This window comes from Podarcis raffonei, chromosome 6, assembly GCF_027172205.1.
Source record: "Podarcis raffonei isolate rPodRaf1 chromosome 6, rPodRaf1.pri, whole genome shotgun sequence".
NCBI classification, from domain to species: domain Eukaryota; kingdom Metazoa; phylum Chordata; class Lepidosauria; order Squamata; family Lacertidae; genus Podarcis; species Podarcis raffonei.
The window spans coordinates 34,254,744-34,271,650 of record NC_070607.1 but is presented as its reverse complement, the minus strand read 5'-3'; the positions used below and the strand labels follow the sequence as shown (position 1 = coordinate 34,271,650).

The window sequence follows — 16,907 nt, the reverse complement described above, 5'->3', positions numbered from 1 at the left end:
TTTCTATAGAAGGGCCAATAAAATATAGAGATCAATGACACCTCTCCTACACAGTATCTTATGCCCACCAAGGGGCTTGCGCTAACAGTAATTATGTCTCTTCGTGTCTGAAAGAAAAGACATCTCAGGAGGACAATGTGGAATGTCTAGCAATTATGTACTCGATTCACTGTCTACTTAAGCAAATATAGTCCCCTCAGGATCAACAGAAAAGCACCAAGCAAAAAAAACAGGGGAAAACCAAACGAAGTTAACATGGCATAAATCTGGGGACATTTATGCAATAAACAATGTTATTCTGCCTGTTCTACAACACAGACTCTCAACTGCACCTATCTCTATTCATTTCCTCATTCCTATTCATTCTGAAAACAGAAATAATTTGATGAAAACACCAGCCTTTCTGAATTATTTAGGAAAACAATGCTAGAGGAAGCAACCCTGGTGAGCAGCCTGCCAATATCTCTCTCCCTCTCTATTCATCAACTCTGTCAAGATGGGCCTGTGTGTCACATGACCACAGCCTTACAGGAGACCATAGAAGGATAAACAACAACAGGAAAGTTGCCAGCATACCATCTCATTAACATTACATGATGGTTAAAGTGTGATTAATGCATGTATCTACTTGGAACTACTCTGCACTTCGGTATAGTAAAATGCCAGAGCAGCAATTCTAATGATTTCTCAATTAAATAGGTAAAATATAAATCAAATATACGGAGACACACATGCACACACCCTATATGACAGCAGTACTCTCTCTCATCAATATAGGTCTGTAGGTAACAATTACATTTTACTGTTTTGTCCTGCCCTTGGGACAAATGAAGGCATTATAAACTAGAGAACATTAGCAAAAGCAAAAACACCCCTCCCATGCCTCTTTAAAGAGTTTTTTACCGCTACAAATTACTGTTTACACCAGCCCCCTCCAACTTGCTGTCCTCCAGATGTTTTGGGCCACAACTGTAATCAGTTCCAGCCAGAAAAGCCACTGGCCAAAGACAAAATGAGCTGTAGTCCATAACATCTGGAGGGAACCAAGTTGGGGTCAGCCTGATTGACACAGAGCCATGAATGAGAAACTAAACACTATGAATACTAGACATTAATAAGAAGAAAGAGGGGGTCATTAACACCAGCATGGTTTGCTTAAGAAAGTATGTGGGCTCTTGTCTGAGAGAGAATACTGAATCCCGAGGACTTCCATGATACAGTGTGGGATTCTTGGACCTTGGGAACAATTCATCTATCAATATGTCAAATCAGCTATATGCTAGCTATGTAATGAGGATCACACCAGCCACAAAGAAGCTTGGCACTTTCTGTTTGTTTACAGGATAAAGATAAAGAAAGAAGCCTAGTATGCAGATTCAGGATATATTTCTACATCTCAAGTTCAAAAACTGTTTTTGGAGAGGAATAGGAAAATATTCTGGCATTTACTACATGGGAACTTATGGCAGTCTTGAAAGATACTGTTCCCCTGGAGCCTCCAAATTGCCTCCAGACAAGACATTCATGTGTGCATTCAGTTGCACTGTAAATATAGAAACAACATGTGTACTTCCTTCTCTGCCCATCCCCTTCGGTATACAGTTACATGCACCACATGCAGAACACAGAACGTCTGGCTCTTGGGCCTCCTTCAAACGATGGATTTTAAACAAGCCATAGTTTCTTCAGCAGATGTTAACTCCTATAGAGCAAATGAGATTCCAGTTGCACTGAAGCTTCTGAGATGTAAGTCAGAGGAGGGCTGGACAGGCAATGGCTCGTTATGCCCTTCTTACCAAAGTGCTTCCAGTAGGTTAGGTTCTTTGAGGGCCAGCCCTGGTGCCAATTCCCTCTTCCACTCTGAATCCTTGGCCTCACCCCTCAAAGTAAGGGAAGTCAAACTCTAGCATCATGACACCAGCATGGCCAATGGTCAAGAATCATGGGGGTTGGAATTCAACAATATCTGGGTGGTCATGGGTTCCCCAACCATGGTTTAAACAAGACACAGTTCCTTTAATTCAAATGTCATTGGGAAGTGTGGTTTAAAATTGGCACTGATCTCTGACATGCGAAAGATGGCAAGAGGGAAAGATAGCCTAAGACTCATCCCAATATGTCCATATAGTACTAAAGTGTGGCTTCTCATTATGTCTGAATCAGGTCTGTATTAAAATCTGAATCTATAACATTAAGGGTCTGTTCTCCCAACGCTATCAACACAAGCCCCTAATTTATCTGGAATTCACTTTGCTCACATGTGAGTTCCTCTCAAATGCCTTTATTATTCTTTTTTAAAGAGTGAAGAAAAACACTTAAAGAAAAAATATTTCTGCAAATCATTTCTGTAGGGCTGAACAATTAACAGAAACTGCAAAGGGGAACTGCAGCAATGCAGGCGACAATTCCAGAACTAATAAATACTTTTAAAAAGGCACTCTGTGTTTAATTTGTGTACACCTCATACTGATATCTGTAAATAGATATAATTAACAATAGAATAAATCTGTTCTGCAGTATATTATTCTAAGCCATTAGGCAAATTTTCTCACCATGATATGAAAAATGTCAACTACTTAATTAGCACACCTACTTAGCCTGAAAACCCTGTAGTGCATTCAAACTAACATTTTTTTTGTGTGTGTTGGACTATGGGGAAAGAACAACATCAATTAAATTTGTTCTAGGAGAAAATATTTTAAAATGTCTGAATAGCTAAGAAAAAAATGTGAAATTATCACATCACGTTTGGCATTCTCAACATTCTGTTGCTTAAGTGGGGGAGGAAACAATTTCACCCCAGCTCATCACTGCCACATTTGGGGCAATTTTTTAAATATATCATATATCTCTAGTGTAGGGTTCAAGGGTGCCAACAAGAGAAGGAAGTCAAATCTCTTTTTAGCTATGCAAATTTTACCTGATGGTAGGTGTAACTCCCTAAAATGTATTTGCATTTAGTATAATCCTTGTTCAGCAGAAATGTAAGTTAATGTGAAGAAAACGAAGTTTGGGAAAAGCCCACTGGTAGCAAGGCTTTGCAAAACATAACAGCAGTGGCCTGAATTTTGAAAGAGAACAACATGTCTAAAACTGCTTTCTAAGGATAACTTTTAAAAAAACACAACTTCAAACATTAGAAAAATAGTGTAGAATATCGTATCAGGTGGATTTTTTTTTTTTTTAAATCTAATTTCCATTCATGGGAGAACACCAGCAGAAAAGCCAGCTAAAGTGCTCTAAGCTAATGTGATAGGTATCTTCAGCATTATTATTGGTGCCTAATGTTATTCCTGTGGCTTATGCTAGTGAGGTAAATCAGACCGACTGCTGGCTTTAACACTTCTGTACAGAGTACAGTATGCTGCTGACATACTAAATTCTCAGTATTAAATAAATTTTGAAATAGATTCCTGTGCCTTCAGCTACGCTAGGCATATATCTCTCCAATGCCATGCTTACAACAGCACATGGTATATTAAGAAGCTGTCAAAGCTATTAAGGTCATTAACACTGGCACATATATTTGAGTCTATTCCTATGCGATTTAGGAGGACATTATTTGCATACTATTATGCACCAGGAAACCTATTCCTCATATTCCCACAGGAAACAACTCGCTGGAGTGACCTAAATAGTATTCACTATTCTGATTCAAAATATGAAGAAACAGCAAATAAATGAGAAGCAATTCTGCAGACAGATGCAGAGACTTTGAGAACAGTTAAGCAAAAGCTTGAGCTAACAAATGACAAATGCAGATGAATGTGGACAAATGTAGCATAATGAGTCTCAGAGGAGCAAAGAATAAAGAGGGGAGGAAGGAAGTAAATTATATGCTTAACGGGAAAAATTCTACTACGGCAGACTATGCATAAAATACCTGCCAGGTATTGCACCAAAATACCTCAAGCCTGCTGTCATAGACCTATGCAGCTGTTTAAAATGTTCTTTAGTAGCCAGTGGTTTAAAGAATTGCTTTATACTGCTTCTAATTGTTTAGCTTTCTTGTTATATTGCTGAACACCTACCTGGTATTTTATAAATACTTAAACAAATAAATTAATAGCCAAGTCAAAGTAGATGCAGACCTATTTCAGCAATCAGTATTACTCACAAGTCACTTCTCAACATATCTAATAAGCAGAAAAAAGGGTCTTAAAAAGAAAGAGCAGCAGGGGGAAATCTCAGAAACTCACATTAACTTTAGCTACACCTCATTGTACTCTGAAGACATGACAGCACTAGCAGTTTCTTAGGCAATGTACAGTGATTCATTTTTACTTACAGAGATGCCAGAGCCCCAATCTGCCTGGAAGCTGCAGTTTGACGAAATGCTATGTTTCTAATCTGAGATGCATGTGAGCCAGCAGAGATTACCCGGTGCTGTGAAGAAAAGGCCTTCTGGACATACTTAGAGGCACTCTCTTTTTAAATTACTATTTTGCTTTTTTTTTTTCCCAGAGCCATACTCTATCATTGCGGGGGTAGGAGAGTTTGCTCCAAAACTCAGTCTACAAGCTTTTCGAGCATGTAGGTTACTGCCAGAGATTTCTAGTGTACAAAGTTATTTCTCCATGAAACACTACGTGCTGGAATATATATTAAATGCCACAGAATTATTATAGCATTACAGAACATCCTTACTGAATTGTAGGTGTCGACCATGGTGCAGTTCTGCCAATTTAAAATGGCAAGTGGCTGAGGCCAGAACCTTACATTGATGACAGAATGATAATTGCACCTACAAGGTCATTTAGTTGTAAAATTGACTACACACACACACACACACACACACACACACAAAAGAGTAATTACTATGCTTTAATTCCAATTTTATGGTAACATATAACAAAGTCTACTTAAGATTATTTCAAATGAGGTTTCCAGGAAACCTTATTTTTAATAGAATTTCTCAGACACCGTTTTCTTGTAATGGAAAGTTTTTGGAAATTTGAATAGGGTTAGTTAAATAAAAGCTTTTAAAAGCTTGGCGATCTAGTCCCAACAGACTGGGGAGTTTCTGCTGAGTCTATGGCCTACTTCAGGGATGGATAAAAGAATGAGGAAAGAAAAACCACTCCTCGTGGGATACAGGAGAGGAAAATGAAGCTCAAGCAGCATAGCTTGGGAAGTAGAATCTTAAGACATGTGACTGACAGGTAAACTAGATGTTCAACAGAAATGCTTGCAACTTTTCCATTTTTCTCCATGAAAAGCCGTTTATGAAAAATGTGAATTAATTTCTGGTGTGTTTTGCCCTCCCTCCCCCAGCTATTCAATATATCCCCCCTTCTGGGTGGCGTCAGGGAGAGGGAGAGATTGTCATCCATATTTGCTCCTCCAAAAGCAGAAAAAGAGGTTGTGGGGATTGAGTGGAAAACAAGCTTCAGTCAGGAAACGCCCAGTTTGGGTCTTATTCATAATAAAGAAAGCTGAGAGATAATCTGAAATGTAGAGAATAACATCAGTATAATCTAACAGCACTAGGCAGTAAGGTTGACACCTGATCTAGCTTTGAAAATCTTTGGAATATGTTGACAAGGTAAGGTAAAACATGCTTCTATAAGAAGTATCACCTCTCATTCTTGAAGAATGGTAGCAGCAAAAATTAGTTTAAATTAAGTTCATCTGCCTCAGCATCCTTCAAGGCAGCCTGGAAATTTTAGTTCCTAGAGTTCCAGAGAAACTTAACTGGTCATGGAACGAGGAGATCAGACAGACCAAACACCTTGCAAAAATAAATAAATGGAACTACCTTCAAAATGTACTCATTGAGAACGCTAGGCTCAGTAGCCAAAAACTTTTAAATGCATCAAACACTTGTGTATGCACCCTGGGATTCATATTTTAAGTGGGAAATGCAACAATCTAACTATTACTACAAACTGTAACTTGCAAAAGCAAATATCTTCCGTAGCAACAATAACATAGAAGCCCTCCCACACTGAGCGTAACAACTAGTGACTGACATTGATTGATGCCATATAGCACAAGCTACATTAGAGAGCTAGCTTGTCATGCTCAATGTACACTTGAATTTCTTTGGCACCAATGAAGACAACAGAACAAGAAGACCGACAACAATATAACCTGGGAGTGCATGACCTGCGGATGATGGATGAGGAAAGCATCCAATGTTTCTTGCACTTGTGACCTCTCTAGGAAGCTGGAAAAGTCCAAGCAAAGTCATCCTATCTTACTTGAAAGATGCCCTGTTTTCAGCTCAAAACGCTGGAAATATATACCTCAAGTGCTGATCAATGCCATAAAGGAATGAGCTTAAGCATTTCCTTGCAGCTTGTCAATAGTACTACAAATTATGTTTTATTTAAGAATCAGAGTGACTGCTGCCCTGAACTAGGGCAATTGAATACAACCCATTACAGACATTATGATGCATGAATAACTGTTCAGGGTTTGAACTACCCTGCCCATCTCTTAACAAGTCAAGAACCCCTTGTTGATATGCTAATCCGCCTACCCTATTGTTAATCAAAGGATGTGTCCATGATAAAATGTAGTTATTGTACACTTCTGGGGTGGGAAGAGACAACCTGGAAAGTTTCAGTAACATAACTCAAAAAAGGTAAAGGGACCCCTGACCATTAGGTCCAGTCGTGGCTGACTCTGGGGTTGCGGCGCTTATCTCGCTTTATTAGCCGAGGGAGCCGGCGTACAGCTTCCGGGTCATGTGGCCAGCATGACTAAGCCGCTTCTGGCGAACCAGAACAGCGCACGGAAACGCCGTTTACCTTCCCGCCAGAGCGGTACCTATTTATCTACTTGCACTTCGACGTGCTTTCAAACTGCTAGGTTGGCAGGAGCAGAGACCAAGCAACGGGAACTCACTCCGTCGCGGGGATTTGAACTGCCGACCTTCTGATCGGCAAGCCCTAGGCTCTGTGGTTTAACCCACAGCGCCACCCACGTCTCTAACATAACTCAATAGAAGCCTCTAAAAATTCTTCTAATTAAAGGGAAGGGGATCTTGTGATGAGAGATAAACATTAAGTGGCTACTTTGCTTGTGTGAGTTTTTGTTTGTCTTTGGGCTATAGAGAGAAGAGCACAAAGGCAGTGTACATCCAACCTCATGATCTGACACCCAGTTATTACCCATCTCTCAAGCTACGCTTAGCAGAGCGAAGAGGAAACACTTTCTAGATAGAAATGCTAAGCCTAGTTGAGATTCTAGAAATAAACTTGAAGTCTGATTTGTTTGTAAAGGGAAGGCAGCAGGAGGGGGGGAAATTTCTCAGTGAAGAACACTAACTTGGAATCACCACCAGTCTGGAATTTCCATTAAAAGTGGAACTAGGAAATAAATCCCTTTCTAGCACAACACTTAATGAAGAAATAATAACCAAAAGCAACCCTTATCCCCCAATGAAAGCATGAGAATCTGTTAATGGGTTATGTCACCTTTAGCTCTGATACTAGTCATATAGTTACACCTGTAGGATTGGGTTGTAATAAATGTTAAATGTTAATGATCCTCAACGTGAGTGCTACACAGGGATATATTTATCTCTCTGAAACGAATGCTACTTGGAGATAATGAAATATATATTTTAATTATTTTCGATGCTTCAAAATATACTAGGAACAATATGATCAGAACTTCTGCTTAATTCTGCACACAGATATTGTCTCTCTAGCACCTCCCTTATCTTTCTCTCACATGTAGTAGTAATTCCCTTTGATATTTTGTGCCCACAGAACTGACACGAATTGGCAGAACTTGGCATAATGACACTTGCTGCTCCTGGGCACATAAGTAGCTATTAGACTTCAATACGTTAGAGATAAGAGAAAAATAAAAGCCCCAACAATGCCAACATAAAAGAAAGCAATAAAACCAAAGTGCTCATCTCAGGACACAGAAGTAGGAACAAACGTATTTTATGAACAACACTGGGGCAATTGTTCATTTGTCTGCTTCTTTCCTCCTCGTTGTACTTTAAAATCTCAAGTAAACAAGCTATTTTCTTTTCTTAATTTTACCCTACAATAATAAAATCCAATAAAACCTAGTACAATTTGTACAACGACTGAAGATTAAGAATTTTTTTTAAAGAAACTTTCATATGTTGCCAAATTATCCTTGTATTTTCTTTCCCAGAATGAAAGCTCCAGGGGACTGTTTTGTCCCATGATTAGAAGTGAAATGGCTAAAGGAACTGTCATATGTCCTTTCCTCATTTACATAACTACACAATTTAATATATTCATTTATACTATTTGTATACCATTTGTCCATTCACCATGGCCTAGTTTGTACATAACAGTAAACCATGGTTTATTAAACCATGGCTAGCATTATGATTGAACCCTGCCCACAGCTTAACTGTCAACATACCACAATCTGAAATCATGGGTTGAATTATAAGCATGTGTTTGTTTTAACTGTGGCTCGGCATTATGTGTGAACCCTTTAACCATGGTTTGACTGGTGAATATCTGGGGTGGTGTGGTCAAACTATAAAGGAATGATACGAGAGCAAACAGAAAGCAAATTAAACATCAGAGAAACAATCCATGGCTTGTTTTACCCATCTACATAACAACTCAGAATTCATTAAACAAACTGTGACTTAGTGTTTTATGTGGAAAAGTTCCTTTAATCTATAAAATGGCTCACAAAAGGGATAAAAACATCCACCATAATTTAGAATTAAATGGCTACCAGGTAAAAGGTACAGACTACCAACAGATAGCTAAAATTAAGGAGATGAAGAACATCTTATTTCACAAACCAAAGGCCCTCAGGAATAGCACCATCTTAGTCTCAAGACAGAAATCAGGATGATGGGAGCAAGTGCTCACAACTGAGTAGAGATGAGAAACCTATGGCGTTTCAGATTTTGGTAGACTATATCTCTCATCATCCCTGATCACTGGCTATACTAGCTATGGCTAATGGGAGCTGGAGTATAGCAACTTCAGGGGACCACAAGTCACCCCGCTGGAACATATTCTATCACTTTATAACCTAGAAAGAGCTATGCATCAGCTGGATTTTATATTTTCAAATATTTATCATTTGCTCCTTCTTTCCTGAAACTCACAAAGCACCTCATTCAAATCTCTGCTACCTCCTCCCACATTCCCTCTTATGCCTGTGACCAAATGTAAACCTCATGGCTTCATTATCAGCTGATTTTCTCCATTCCTGCTCTGTTTACCATCCAGTAATGAAGAGCTCTAGTGAAATCAAGCTTACACACGTATTTTGTGACATTTTCATTGGCCTAATAAAGGTACTGCCCTAATATAGATTGTGGAACTTTTCCGTAATCTTAGTGTCGCTGTGGAGAAGGCCCTATCTTCTACAGTTCAGACAGTGGAGAGACATGTAAAAGGGCCTCTGAAGATGATCCAATTAACTGGCTAGACTGAGAGGGGTAAAGGTAGCTTTTGTGATGAAATGTCACTGAAACTCCTGTGCTATTTCCTAACAACATCTGATTTGCATGGTATACATCTCACAACAGCCTTTGCTGAATTCACAGGTGTTCAGAGCATGCCTCAAAAAAATATCTGGGAAGAAAAGAGTTACATCCAGGGGCAGAAATGGTAATATAAACTAAGCTAATATGAACTAAGAAAGTAAAACAGAAACAGAAAGGGTGAGAGCTTGCGCCTAAAGCAGAATCTAAACAAGTACTGTAAGGGAGGATTGGCTCTCATCCAATATGATTATGATTCACACTGGAGCAATCAAAAGTTCCTGAGGACAGATTAGATAATTTCATGAACAGAGGAAAAAATTCAGGGACAGTTCTTCAAGCAAGGACACCACCTTGAAAACGGGGAACCTATATGTGAGCCCTCAGCAATTCTGGCAGGCAATGTATTCTTTTCACTCAATAGTAACTCCGATCTTGTGTGAGTCTGCAAATTTGACATGACTAGACCAGTCACCTGAGTGGCTATTTCCACAAGCTACCCTTCAGGCATACAGATGGAGCCAACCCTTTGGAGAAAGGGAAGAAAACAAGATCAGCAGACAGAAGCTGAGAAAAGAGATGAAAGAACTGAGCGATGGAGCAGACACCTATTTGTCCAACTCCTTTTGGCCCAAGACTCCAGAGCAGCTCAGTCTTTGTACATTCAAGCCTGGAAGCTATGGTCAAATCTGACAGAGGCCTGCATTAATCCAGCCTGAGGCTCTGGAGCCAACCAAGCACCCGACAGGCCAGACAGGAGAGGCAACCAGACAGCAGAGGTAATCATGTGCTTAGATACAGTGTGCATAGCTACAGCTCTTTTTTACATTTACTAATTACAGTAATTAAGATAGTTAATTATTACAGGATCAATTAATGAGGGGTCATTACCAAGAATGCAGTGTGTGCGGGCTGGGGAAACTTATCTCTTTCCTCTCCAGTGTGATCAGAAGTAAAATCACCCTATCCCCCCAACGTGCAGCTACAACGCTTAGAGGGGAAAGTTCCCATTCATGCCAAAGGGAAGATTTTGTTCCAGCTACGTGGAGGGGGGAAGTTCTGAGTGAGCTGATTCCCAGGAAGGATTGCTCTACCATTTAGCTCCAATTAATGAAAGTAAAAAGAGAAAAGTGTTACGAGGCCTTTGTTGTTACCTCTAGTTTGTGTGCACGGGTGAATTCGAACATGGGCGTAGCCAGGGTTTTTGTTGGGGCACCAGGACTTTTGGGGGGGCAGAACTGATGCGATTGGTCAGTTAGTTAAGTATTTCTATTGTTTTACTTGATCTAGGAGGGGAAGCTGCCCCTCCCTGCACCCCCTTGGCTACACCCATGAAATAAAGGGTGTGTGTGGAGTAGGTAAAGCAAAAGACCATGAGGAACAATCCTCCTTCCTTGATCTTATGCAAAGTCCCATAGTTGATTTATCTATGCCTGACCTTCATTTTAGCGAGTTCCTGGGGATGCAGAGAACTTTGCAACAATCTCTACCATCAGTGCTACCTCCCCTTTTAGTTTAGAACTCTTACTCTTTAAAAGTGTGATTATGTTGGGATACTCTTATGATTGCCCAGTACTTTAAAAATAAGTTAAAATTACCCTTAATGCTTTATAATAAATTCATTCCTTTTCTGTAAACTTTGTGTGGGTACACGTTTCTTGGGACCACACACACACACACACACACACACACACAAAACACTGCTTGATTTGTCTCCAGCTAAATATTGTTTCTAGGGAAGCATGTTTTCGAAACCCTGTCGGTGGCAGTTTCACATTGGTTCCCCAAACACACAGGCCTATCAGTCCCCATGTTAACAGAGGTAAATCTGTCAAGGGCAATGTACGACAAACCATGGTTTAGAGAGATAACAACAAGCCGTCTGCTCATCCATTCCTTCACCAAATCCACCCTCCATTTGTGTGAATCATTCAGTTCCTTAATGGCTTTAAGGCCAGCATCAGGTTGAAGGAGGGAAGGGGTCTAGCAAGCTCCCTGCCTAGTCTTGGAGCTGCAAGGAAGCTTGACACTTCTCTTGTGATTAGCACTGCCTGTACCTAATGTTTCTCAGTGCCACCTGTCCCCCTATAGTGTTACCAGGCCAAGCCACAAGGACAGGTAAGGGGTGTTGAGCAAAGCAGAGAAGCACCAAGCAGCTGAAGCCTCCATGTTTATGAGCCTAGAATGCCTCTGCGCTGCAATGTATTAGTGACCACAACTACTTCTGTCAGTACTTTGATTGGAGTGCTGTGCAAAATGTTAATTACTTTTTTTTTTTAAGCAAGGGGTGGTGGTGGTCAGGATCGCCACTGCTGGGTTCTCCACAGCACATGAAACTCTTGGGAGAGATCAGCTGGGGATTTGGAGTAAAGTGTCACCAACATGTTGGCAGAACTCAGCTCTATATTTCCTAGTCACGTGAGGATTTGGAAAGGCTGAACCTTGTTCAGTAATGGGCTGGATGGGGGCCAATAACTTGAAATCATTTATAAAAGGCAGCATCTAAATGGTTTTAAGCAAAATATCTCACAGCATACAAGTTTCTAGGAAAATAAGTATGCTTGCTGGGGGGGGGAGGGGGGAAGCAGGCTAACATTGTGCTGGCAAATATTTAGATGGCCTGTCAGCAGTTGTTACTTTAAAATCATGTCTAATGTAGAATAAGATTTCTCATTCACTGATGTTTGAATTCTTCAGGGGATTTTATCAGTTTTTCCAAAGCATTTTACCTCCAGGTTAACTGTTATAACCAAAGCGTATCAGTGCTTCCATCTAGCTGGAACCTGTACTGCTTTTGTTCACTCATTAAGCTCTGTGCATGCTTGATTAAAGTTTTAAACACCCTTAACTGATTTTATAAGAGAGGAATAAAAATCTATAGTGTGCTAATCACCATTTTATTTTCAACAAATTGAAGTGAAACGAACCTATTAATGTGTAAACAAATGTATTCTGACCCATCTGTGTCGGTGATTAACAAAGTGGGAAGAAAGTGTGACTATTCCCCACCCCACCCCCAGAAAAACCTAAAATCTTGATTCCCAATTCAGGCTTTGAAAGAGAGGCTGATTATCTTTAAGCCAAATTAACCTCTGTTAAGAATTGTCAAGATATAATTTCTTTTAGAAATCTGTTTCTGTTCTCTCTCTCTCTCTCTCCCACCCCCCCAATCTCCCATTGTAAGTAAATTCAGTCATTGAGTTGTACCGCTGATGCAAGCTTCCCAGCAGACGAACCCAGCAAATGCTGACAAGGTTAAAGTGGCAAGTACTAATGCATTCATGCAAGGCTGATGGACATCACTTCCCATTCATGTGCTTCAGTCTTAGGAGACAGGCATTCCATGCCCAGAAATCCTATCCTAATTTCTTAGTGAGGAAGATCTTCTATTAAAATAATAGCCCACCACCTAAAATATTGAAAGCAAGTTGTTAAGGTGCCAACAGAGTTATTTTGCATCAGGGCATCATTTGAATATAGACAGACATGCACAATGATACGAAGATAAGTTTATACTCTAAAGCAGAATAGTAATATGCTTTACACTGAGAGCCTATACATGTCAATTCTGAAGCAAGCCCCATTTAGCAGGTAATTAGTAGATGCATCAGTTGCCGGTCTGAACCAAGAGGCAAAGGAAGAGGAGATCAAACACTGCTTCTCTGCATGGACCAAGGCTAGAGCAGAGCTTCCCAGAAACACATTCCCTTATATGCTTATAGTGAATATATCACCCATTTTTGCTTAAGGGCTATCATCACCCTAATTACATTTTCCAAAATGGAAGCTATCTATAAACCCAAAGTATATTTAACGGTATTTGTCAACCAGAATTTCCCAAACTTCAACTCCCATGTTACAGCAGAGAATTATTTATCAAGTTCTAAGCTGTTTTCCAAGCTCTGCAAGAAAAAGACTGTGAAAGGATTTTTGACTTAGGTCAAATGTTGTCCTATCTCTAGGCATTTGAACACTGACAGCTCACGCTCTATATATTAATTAATATTTTTTAATCTGCGGAAATTAGACTTGATTTATTGCTAACTTTGAGGAAATGACTCATCATTCCCTTCATTTCTGATGTTCAGGCTATGAGTGTAATGCTAATATAGTCAAAACAGCCACAGAAATAAGTATCTGCCATTAAGATTTCCTGCTATTTCATTATTATTATTTTTAAAAACTGCATAGCAAATCAGATCAGAACCATGGCCTTAGGAATTCAGTTTTTTCCCCATCCCTGGCTTTGTTTTCCTGGAAAAACTGTTGCCTGGGAGAGCAATCAGAAAACAGTGGCAGCAAAAAGTCTCCTTTTCCAGTGCCCCAGTACAACCAAAGTCACTTGCTCACCCCATGACTGCTATTTGTTCAAAACAAGTTGCGGGGGGGGGGGGGGGATATCTTCGGCCCTACATATGTTACTGAACTACAATAATTGGCCATGTTTGCTATGGTTAATAATAATAATAATAATAATAATAATAATAATAATAAATTATTATTTTTGCTTAAGGGCTATCATCACCCTAGTTGCAGTTTCCAAAATGGAAGCTATCTATAACCCCAAATCTGCTGGGAGTTGTAGTTCTGCAACATCTGGAGGGTCATAGGTTCCCCACTCCTGATTTAAAAAGAAAACTAGAGGAGTTCCTATTAATGGACTTCCAATGACAATGAAGGGTTTAAAAATGGGGGAAGGAAGGGTGACATGGGCAAATCACTGCGGGATAAGAATGCACCACAGATTTGCCAAATAGGTCTTTCAGTAACCCATCTACTGCAACCTGAACTCACTACCACAGAAAAAGGATTTTATACTGATACATGACTGCCATTTATTAGAGGTTTAAATTAAAATAAAATTAGTAGACCTGACACTGATTAAAACATTCCCTTAATCAATAAAATTAATTCCTCCCAATTTCTAGTGATGTTATATTAGAAGGTCACAGATGTTATCAGATTCCGTTTAAGGAAAATACAACCCAACAGCTGAGCAAGGCCACTGACTTAATTACAGCTTCATTTTAAAGAATGTCCTGAAATGGAGTCTCCCCAGTATCAAGGTTACTGAGAAGAGATGTTTCAAAAATATCACCTGAACTGAACTCGCTACAGGCTTCCATCATACTACCGTGTTTACATGAAGCAAAAAGTAAACAATATTTGTCTGGGAATTTGATGGGGTTGTTTGTTGTTAAAAATGAATAAAAAATTTAAAAAATAAAATATTAATATCTGTCAGGGAACTGCCATCAGTACTGGAGGGGGAGAGCAAAAGCCAGAGGGATTCCAGAGAGCGTCCAGGGATCGGGAGGAGCAGCCCATCTTCTGGGGAAGAGAATCAGCGTAGCACCAGTGGAGAAGGGGGGCAGCGGGGGGAAGTGGCGAGGCGGTCTCATGACTCCTTGCCTGGGACCAGCGGGGAGTGTAGGGGTCCTCCGTTGCCCACGCCCTCCCTGTGCAGAAGGCTTCCACGCAGAGAGGGTAGGCAGAGACTAGGCGTCAAAGAACTTCTTTGCTGGAAGAAGTTTAAGAAACGCCCACTCACGAATTCTGCCAGCGACTGAGTCAGCCACTGGTGAGTGGCTGTCCAGACAGAAAAAGGTTCACTTTGGCAACCCAGCCAGGTGTTTGCACCCAGCCGGGGAGATAGGTACCTGCTTACGCACGAGCAACCCCTAGAACCATTACAATATCAAATTAAAATAAATTAAAATCAAGTATTAAAATATAGGGAAACTCTTCAAAATAAAATTATAGGAATTCTTGTTTCGTCAAAGACATACTTGCTATGGCTTAGAACTGGGTTTGGCCCCAAAAGCTGTTCTTTACTTGACAGAGGAAACCTTAAAAATAATGATCCATAATGGATTTTTACAACGAACAAACACAGTACAGATTTATTAGAAAAGTATGCTTGCTAATGATTTAACCATAGACCCAGCTGCAGTGTCACTTTCCAAGTGTTAAAATGTTATGACAAAAAGGGGCAATGTTCGGCCTAAACTTAAAAAGTGGTGATTTGGAGGCCACAATCCCACACAAAAGGTAAGCTCAGCAGTGCACTGAAAATGGGCTTCCGTTCAGTAATTTTGAGTTTATTTATTAGCTCTATGAACCAACCGTCGCCAGTAACCCCGGAGAGGTTTACACTGATAGAAATATGAAACAATACAATAAAATATGAATCAAATACAGTAAGAGCAATTCCATAAGTGTAATACACAGAAAAGAGGAGGAAAGGAAGCATCAAATTGTTCATCAATGCTTTAAAAAAAGCTGGCTATAAGAAACCATCTAAAAATTATTCACCCCATCTTCAAAATCCTGCTAGAATGATGTATTGACCTGCTTCCTAAAAAAGTAAAATGAAGAGGCAGACAAATCTCAGCATGGAGGGGTTCCACAGTTGTGGAGCCACTATGAACCTCACCATGAATTAACCCGGCACAATTTCAACCAGCAGCTATTTTATAAAGGTTTCCTTTTATAATATTTAGCTTTGTATTAGTTTTATATTGGACTGGGCTAAAATACCCAAGCAAGAAGGTCAAATTAGACAATTTTGCCAAGACAATTTTGTAATCTGAGTAAGGGTTTGCTCGAGGAAATGGTCAAAATGCATGAAAACCAAGTTTCTGATTCTGTTCAGTGAAGTATTTCATCGCAATATGGCACAAAGCAGCCAAACGAACCCACCGGGGCTGTATTACTTTCTTTGTGCTGTAAAAATATTACTGTGACATTTCATCTGGTCAACCATCTTAAAGGTTAATTCTGTTTCCTGTATCAGATATTCCTTTAGGTGAACTGTTCTGTGCAGTTCCTATTTACCTATTCCAAACAATCCTCAAACTGTTTCATTGCTCACTCTCACTGTTAAGAACATATTGACTTACTGCCTGCTCTGCTGTTTAATTCATTTATGCCGAGAGTCAGGCATGAAGACAGAATTTTAAATGTGACATTTGCAGGCTGCTGGGTCATTTGAAGCTCTGACAACACCAAGGGAGTTCCTGACATACAAACTGGTCCTGATTTCCAATCTTCCATGTTCTGAACACATCAGATATTCTTCCCGGAGGTGCAGATTTCAGCCTAAAGTTTTAAATTTCCTTTGGGTTTAACATCTTGCAGAAAAGGCCTGTACACTTGAAAGTTTTAAAATAAAGCCCTTGTTTCCTTTAAGCTAAAGCTGGCATTGCCTCCAGCGAGCAAATTCAACGGCAGGAAGCCACTTTGATTGACAAAGATATTTGGAAACAGACTTACAATAATAATTAATACCCAGAGGAAATTCTAAGCAACTTTGACGCTTGGTGGACTTCCATTTTTTTCCCTGTTGATCTATCCATGTTCAAAGACAGCTGCATCTGAAAGCCACAGCTGTAGATAATGGGCCATTTAGATGGCAGCAGCGGTATCTGGCCTAGCTGGGTAGCAGTTAACTGTG

The 16,907-nt window shown here is 39.9% G+C and overlaps 1 protein-coding gene across 1 annotated transcript in view; it reads right to left on the bottom strand.

Moving 5' to 3' along the window:
• The window catches only part of PIGK (phosphatidylinositol glycan anchor biosynthesis class K), a 102,962-nt gene that overhangs the window by 8,207 nt on the left and 77,848 nt on the right, over positions 1-16,907 (bottom strand). The gene's annotated exons all lie outside the window — the stretch shown is intronic.